Source organism: Thunnus thynnus, chromosome 2 (genome assembly GCF_963924715.1).
Source record: "Thunnus thynnus chromosome 2, fThuThy2.1, whole genome shotgun sequence".
Taxonomy (NCBI): Eukaryota; Metazoa; Chordata; class Actinopteri; order Scombriformes; family Scombridae; genus Thunnus; species Thunnus thynnus.
The window spans coordinates 36,931,428-36,939,952 of record NC_089518.1 but is presented as its reverse complement, the minus strand read 5'-3'; the positions used below and the strand labels follow the sequence as shown (position 1 = coordinate 36,939,952).

Genomic DNA, 8,525 nt, shown 5'->3' with positions numbered 1-8,525 from the left:
ACCTGTTTTTGATTCTGATGTTTTGATATTACCTTGTATTTTATCATGAACTTTCAATTCGTACTGATGTCATTTCTCTACTGTTGTGCATTTCTTTGTAATTTGTTCAGCACTTTGGCAAACTCAGAATGTTGTGCTCCATAAATAAACTTGACTAAACAAAGGTTAATTTTTTTTTATGAAAAGAACAGGTAACTGACCACATAAAATGGGAAAAAAATCCAAATGATTACAAGCAAGTTTATGTAGAAAACAAAACTAAACATCAGAATCAGCCTTAAAGCCCCCCCTCCACTCAAAAATGTGTTTTTCTTCTTGTTCCTAGTTTGATGTTTGTGCAGAATGATATATGTGCAGAGTTTGTTTTCACATTTATCTGCAGAAGGAGGACAGTTGCTCACTGAAAATCTGAGTTAAACACAACTATTTTGGAGGCTGATCCTGGTCTAATATTCAACTTAGACATGTGTGATGTGGATACTCGAAGCCTCCAGTGCACAAACACTGAGAATGGACTTTACAGTGAAGTGTCCAACAATTAAACTTTTTAAATTGAAAATTATTTACATTTTCATAGCTTCTGGACATTTAAAGAGGGAGAGGGAGTAGATGTCATTTCAAGAATTAGGTCACTGAACTTTTTTGTGGAAAAACATCAGAGTAATTGTCTTAAACCATGTCTGCAGAGGATCTTCAAAAAGCTGAAGAACAGAAAAAAATGTCACATATTTCCCATTAAATAGGAGCGAGACATCTTGTCATTAGACGATCTTTGTTTCGCAGTAGCAGTCGTTATGCGCATGCGCGGACGCAACCTCCGCTCCCCCCGCGCTCGGCGCTGACAGCAGGCTGGCCGGAGACCGTTGCTGCTGCTGCTGCTGCTGCTGCCGCCGCCGTGTTGTTGTTGCCGCTTCCGTCGCCGCCAGCTTCCACTCCACGTTGTGACCTGCTGTCCGGATACAAACTGACACCAGAACGGGACTTAATTTTTTCCACGGAAACAAAAAAAAAAAAAAAAGCGACAAAGTGTTTTCGGGAGGCTTCGGACACCGCCGAGCTTTCTCCTCTCCTTCTCCCCGTCCTCCTGCCGGTGGTGAGCGGACAGTCGGTGAAGGTAAGTGTCCGCTTTTTGTGACAGTTTTCGGTGCGGAGGAAGAGAGAGGGATGGACGGGCGGCCGCTGCTGCCGTGCTGCTGTCCCGGCTCGGCTCGGCTAACTTCAGCCTGCCTTCAGCTCAGCTTCAGGACTGTGTCTCTGTTGTTAAATGTATGAATTAACTGTTTGTCCGTTTGTTAACGAGATGGCCAGAATAACGGCAAGTTTTCCTCCTGCCGCCCGTTAACCGTCCGCACCGCGTGGAGCTCCCTGCCCGTCCTAAACGTGGTTTAATGCACATTTAAAGGGAAATACTTTTTTTTTTTTAAATCGTTTTTCCCGCTAAAAGACAACATATCATTTTTCTAGAGGTGAAAGCTGCAGTTACAGGTAACCCGAGTATCTACCTGTTACTAACTGTTAAGTTGTTTTTGTGTTGATTTTAAGGTGTGACCAATTAAAACAGCACCTGTTTGTTTGTAGGAGAAGCACAGGTGATCACACGCAGTGCTGGTGCACCTGTACACTGAATATTTTATCACATATTGTCTTTCCACCTAACATAATCAATACTTAACAGCCTTAACCTTTCTAGGCTTGCTTCAAGTTTTAGCTTGGTTGCGTTTACTACTATAAATATGGAGCAGTTTGCATTATAAAGCCAATGAGGGTTAAAAATCATATTTTTTTGGACACAATTAATACACACTGATTAGTTTAAGGATGGTTATTGGTGTATTCAGACATTCGGGACACATTTACACACCAGAAATATGTGAGAGAATAACATTATAGATTGTAATGATAACATCAGTTACGAGATGAGATCAAATTTCTGTCACTGAACTGTCTGTAAAGGATAGTTTCAGATTTATTCAAGTGTAGGTTTACATTTTTCAAGTCTGCCTCAAACAAAATTTGCATGTATATATGTACATTGGCTAGTTAGTTGATTAGTTGATTGACACAAAATTAATTGGCGACTGTTTTGAGTCATTTTTAAAGGAAAAAAAAAGCCCAAATTCTCTGGTTCTGACTTCTTAAATGTCAATATTTTCTGCTTTCTTTAGTCTTGTATGGCAGTAAACTTAATATCTCTGGGTTGTGGACTGTTGATCGAGACATTTGAGGTCATTACTTTGATCTTTGGGAAATCCATGAACCGAGAAAAATAATAGACAAATGAATCGATAACGACAGTAATCGTTAGCTGCAGCTCTGCTTGAAAGAGTTACTGGTTTCTGTAATCATTTCTTCTGTTTATACTGGTTGTGACAAGGTCCTTTCCCAACATGGCTACGCTGTCAGACATGAAGTAGACACACAACAATTAATCAATTAGTTGATCAAAAGAATGTTAAGTCACAACTATTTTGGTAATTGATTGATTGTTTTGAGCCAAAATTCTCTAATTCCAGCTTCTTAAATATGAATATTTTCTGCTTTCTTTAGTCGTCTATGACAATAAACTGAATATCTTTGGATTGTGGGCAAAACAAGACATTTGAAGACGTCATCTTGGGCTTTTGGAAACAGTGATCGACACGTTTTCACCATTGTCTGACATTTTATAGACCAAACAACTAATAGATTAATCAAGAAATGTAATCAACATATAATCGATAGTGAAAATAATTGTTATTTGCAGCCCTATATGCAGGTGACACAGGTTGACAGCGGTGGTTGGTGGTTCATGTGCCCTGCTGAAGTGTTCTTGAGCAACACACTGACCCTCCCACCACAACCTGCTTCTGTAACGTCTCTGTGTTTGAGCTCATGAGCTAAAAGACTGAAAGTATTCTCTGTGGGAACAAAAGACAGCTCAGTGCTGGCTGTCCGTTAAAGCTGCTTCTGCATTTGCATTTCCCACATTTGCCTGAACCTGATAAACACGTCGTTGTACGTCAGCGGTTCAGGTTTCAGTCAAGCCCCGGTGTGTGTGTGTGTGTTTGTGCTCGCTAAGCAGAGAGAACACCGGCCGGAGCAGGTGGCTCCTCAGAGCCCGAGGAATGTAAATAGAAACGGTAACTCGAGCTTTATGTTCGACTGCGGCTCCTCTGAGACCGACTGCAGCTAAAAGTGTTGACGAGGACTCAGCGCTGCTCTTGTAAATGAGGATCAAGTGTGTGCGTGACATTTGGTTTTCAATTAGAGTTGTCCTGTGTGTAAGGAATACACAAATGTTTTCTTAACAGTAAATTCACTGCCCAAATGTGTTCAGGCTAACGGCAGCTGAGGCAGCAACTCAGCCCAGATGTCCCAGTAACACCTCAGCCAAGAAAAACTCCCAAAATCTGAACTTTTGATGCTTTGAAAATCAGTAGAATCAGTAGAAAAACAACACAGTCATGTAAATAAAATCTCAGTGGATGACAAGTCAATCAATCAATATTTCTTGTTATGTATAAATTTAACTCCAGTGTTTCCCTCCTGTCTCTGCTGAAGTAGCTTCCAATGTAGAGATTAACATAGCAGCAACGATTAATTGATTAATCAATTAGTCAATCAACGGAAAATTAATCGTCAGCTATTTTGCTAATTGATTAATTGTGATTTTTTTATGCTAAAATGCTGAAACTGCTGTTGTACACTTCTGAAATGTGATGAGTAAATGTTTTTCTTTGTCATATATGACAGTAAACTGAATATATTTTTCATTTTTTTCACTACTTTCTGACATTTTGTAGACTAAACAACTAACTGATTAATCGAAAAAATAATCAGCAAATTAATCAATCATTAAAATAACCGTTAGCCCTATAAAACGTAATATTTTACAGTAGCATCCACACATGTGGTATCCATGTAAAATTCAGAAGTTGATAAATCTACATGTTAAGCTATAATCAGTAAATCATGTTAACCAGCTGACAGATGTTAACCAGCTGTGAACGACAGGTGGACAATGAAAACTTAATCACCATAATATGATATATATGTGTGTAGTGAATGTTACACAACGGCGCTCTTCTCTCCAGTATTGATTAGGCTGTTAGATCAAAGTGGAGTTACATCAGCTTCATTGATAAGAGCAGACTGTTGTTAGCCAACCCCATAGTTTATCAATCAAAACAGACAAATAAATAAATAATATACAATAACGAATAAAGATTTCTGGACTTTTTCTCACCTCAAATTTAATGGCATTAGTGTGGACCGAGGTAACTTGTAATTAGTGTCCAGGAGTGTAATCATGCTCAAAGTAAATCAAGTACTTCACATCAGAATCCTGCGGGTTGTTGACGCGCGTAAAGAACACTAAGGTGTACGTGTCTACGCTGTGTTGGGACAAACATGAGTAATTTCCTGTGAGTCATCATGCCAGATATTTAGTTACATGTGTGAGAGGTCAATTGATATTTACAAGGTTGTTTATGTTTATTATTTTGGGTATTTCCTTCTGTTAACTTGTTTGTTTTGGTTATCAGGGACCCCACAATTTATTTTTGAGTATAATTCAATTTAATTCACTTAAGGTGTTAATTTGAAATTCATTTCTGGGCGGGTAATGTTTATATTCCTGATCCAACATTTTTTCCAGGATCCAGCGTTCTTTATGCAGTATTAATGTTTGTTGATGTGTCGGAGGCTGTCACCCGGTTCTGCCTTTGAATAACGTGAGAGTTTTGAAACAGAATTAGCAGTAGAAGAAGAAGAAGAACTTCCTCTGTTGTTGTTGCTGTTTTATGTTGCAGTAGTTCACACAAAGCTAGTGGATTTTTAGCAGCAGAGGAAATATATACTGGCAGACTATAAATAACATATACAGCTTCTGTGGTTTTAAAGTGCGTAAATAAAGTTCTACTGCAGCCCAGCGACAGTCTGAGTCTGTGGCTGCAACACGTCACTATTTTGGTACAAACATTTAACCTCCTTCTAAGGTTTACTCGCCAAAAAGTCAACCAGCGTCTGGCGCTTGGCGGGTGTTAATTTCAGATCCTGCTTGTAATGAATGTTTGTGTCATTATTTTTGACACTTTTTGATAGATGTTATTTAATTAAATTGGGTTGCTAAGTTTATAATGAAAATATTACAGTATAAAATCTATGATATATGTTGCAGCCTTTAATACCAAAACAAAATATTTGTATACAGAATCAACATTTTACTAGGGCTGCAACTAGCGATTATGTTCATTGTCGATTAATTATTTTCTTGATTAATCGATTAACCCTTTGGTCTATAAAAATTACAGAAAATGGTGAAAAATGTTGATCGCTGTTTGATCCTCAAATGTTTTGTTTTATACAGTCAACAAACCAAAGATATTCAGTTTACTATCATAGAAGACAAAAGAGAAAATGAATTCTGATAATCAGTTAATCGTTTTTGTTTTTTTTTATTGTTTAAGCAAAAATACCAAATATTTGAAGGCTCCAGGTTTTCTCAGATGTGAGAATTTGTATTTTACATTATAGTAAATTCATCTTTTTAGGGTTTTGGACTCTCGGTCAGACGAAACAAGACATTTGAAGGCATCACGTTGGGCCGTAGGAAATCACTATTGTGACTTTTCATTGTTTTTTTTGGTGTTTTACAGACTAAACGATTAAACCATAATGAAAATAATTGTTAATTGCAGCCTGAATGTACAGACACCTTTATCCTGTCTGTGATATATCACTGGTGCTCATCCAATCAGGAGTCAAAACAATGAAAATCTCTGTTTTTGTGGCTCTGCTTCCCGTGTTGTTGGTGAAGCTGTATCGTTTTCCCCAACATATCTGCTGTGACAGGCTGTTCTGGAGCACCATCACATAGTTTTTTAAATGAACCCCCCGGCCGCTGAGGATTACTTCTGGCTCTGCAGTCCGTGCAGCGAAGACTGTTGCACTGTCCTTTGATTCGCCCTCTCAGCAGTATCACACAGCGTATTCATGGCAGAGCTATCTCTGTCTCAGGGTGTTCTTATATTCCCTGTAGATTTCATGATGAAAAACATATTTTGAATTTCTCCATACAGTATAAATTTTTTTTTCTTTTCAGCACAGAGAGTCTGTGAAAACATATTTCAAGGATCATGGGAAACAAAAGCTCTCCATGGTAACCACATGTTAGAGGCTCTTTGATGCAGAGTGACCCACCGCACCAATTCAAAGACAGAAATATATATTTTAAATGAAGAATTCATTTGCCAAAAAATATAAAAGATATAGAATAAATAAATATAAGAAAAAATAAAACAGCAGAAGAAAACCAAACTTAATTGCAGATTACAGTCTTATATGTGCAGCTGTGTTCAGGGAGATACTTCTTAAAAGTAATTTAATAAAATGTCTATAAATGTATTGATGTTAGGAGACTGAAAATGCACAAGATTTTAATGTGATGTTTGTCAGTAGGTACATAAGCTCACTGATGGTAACTCTTCCATTTATGACTGTATAATAAATGTTAAAGTTGCACAAATTAATATTTTTTTATTAACAACAGATCAAATGACTACGTGAGGATATAAAAGTTGTGCCTTGTAATAACAAACCCACAGAGAATTATCACCCGACTCTGCCGTTCCCTTCAGCTCTATGGTTACGTTTTAGCTTCTTTCAGCTCATTGTTTTGCTGCTTTACTGTTTTCGTTAACTCTCAGCGCTCTCATTGTGTCGTTTTTGGCCAAAGCAGGCATCTGCTTTCAGAGTAAAAGCCACTGTACGCTACCTGCTCAACAGCAAACAGACACAGTTAGCTGTAGACTAGCTGGTGAACATAGTGGAGCATTTAGCAGCTAAAGAGCCAGATATTTCCCTCAGGAGTTGGTAGAGAGCAGAAACAGCTAAAAGACAGTGAATATTGGACTTATATTCACCAGGCGGACAGAAACACGACTCAAAATGAATGATAATGTTGCTCCATAACTGCTGGATGTGGAAACAAGAGCCTAAAACTCATTGGTGTTGCAGGTTTTAAGAGTGACTCATGTATGGATCTGTGTTTGAAAATCTTCAGTATTGGTGCCAAAGCAATATGAGTTTCAAACCAAAGCAATACTTTATCCTGGGGAATATAAACAAATTTCATCCCTTTCTTTTATATAAAAAATAAAAAAACTTTTCCAATGACTTTAAGTTTACTGATTTAAATCAATGACTATCTGATCAAAGAAAAACTTAAAAAAGCCTTCAAGTCCTGCTGTGCATTCGATGCCAGCTTTAGATATTTCACGTTTTTTTATACTCAGTGCTACACTGCACCCACCACACCTTTAAACGAAAGCTTGCTTTATGTAAAGACATAGTTGAATTAACGAATAAAACGTACAAAGACAATAAAACCGACACAGTTTCATGTGTACAAACAGTTTTTGTGTAGCTTGTAGTTATCAAAGAAGTTCCACCATCAGCGTTTGACCACATAACTGCACAACATCGACCCCGTAGGACATCGTAGCCACATTAATAATGACTTGATATTAATATTTAGTGAAGACTACATCAGCATATTGTTTTCTCATCCCATTGCCAAGACTGAACATCAAACTCTGGCTCGGCTGCAGTAGCTGCATCTCTGAACAAGTCTGTTGAGGTAAAACAGTGAAATCTGAGCAGTGAGTCTTCTGCTGCCATCAGCTCCCTCCTCTCTCATTTCAGCTCATCCTTCATCCTTATTTCACCAACCCAAAGAGCCTGGAGAGCTCAGCTAACCCTGCGCTATAAACCTCCAGAAAAAGCTTCATTTGAGAGGCCCTGCTGATGAAACAAGAGAAAGATCTGAACCAGACTGAAATAAATACCTCATCATCCGGGACACAGCAGGTTTTTAAATTTTTTTTTTTTTTTTTTTTTTTTATGAGAGTCCCCGAGGACGTCTCTTCTCCTGAGCCGTTTGATGTGCTCTGAAAACAGAAAGCCTGCAGCACTCTGGATGTGTGAATTGTGGTTGCTGCCAGTCGGCTGCTTCTGCCAGCAACGGGACTCGTTTACCAAACCCCACATGGACCTCCATCACAGGGCCATCAGCTTACATTATATTTACTGTTTTAGACATGTGTAGGGGACTCTCATACCACAGAACACAATTAAATTCCTATATGAGCTTTCTGTTAACTGTTAAGTTACTGCAGTTGTCATTTACTAACGAGACTAAGAGTTTACAGCCATGCTAGCAGCTCTGAGAGGCTGTACTCGCTAACTAGGGCTGCAACTACAACAGTTATTTTCATTATTGATTAATCTGTTAGTAGTTTGGTTTATAAAATGTCAGATCACTGTCTCCCAAAGCCCAAGATGCAACTTAAAATCTCTTGTTTTTTCAAGAGCAACAGTCCACAACTCAAAGATATTCAGTCTGCTGCCATAGAGACCTAAAGAAACCAGAAAATCTTCACGTTTAATAAGGTGAAACCAGAGAATTTTGACATTTTCTTCTTTAAAAATGAGGCAGCAGCCTACTGGTTAAGATGCATGCAACATAACCGCAGCAGACCTTTTGT

At 38.2% G+C, this 8,525-nt stretch overlaps 1 protein-coding gene across 1 annotated transcript in view; it reads left to right on the top strand.

Annotated features, from left to right (window-relative positions):
* The first annotated feature begins 772 nt into the window (after positions 1 to 772).
* LOC137169617 (spermatid perinuclear RNA-binding protein-like) overlaps positions 773 to 8,525 on the top strand; it is an 83,429-nt gene continuing 75,676 nt past the window's right edge. Inside the window, exon 1 of the mRNA XM_067572892.1 lies at positions 773 to 1,114. The gene's annotated coding sequence lies outside the window, so the exon portion shown is untranslated. The remainder of the gene's footprint in view (positions 1,115 to 8,525) is intronic.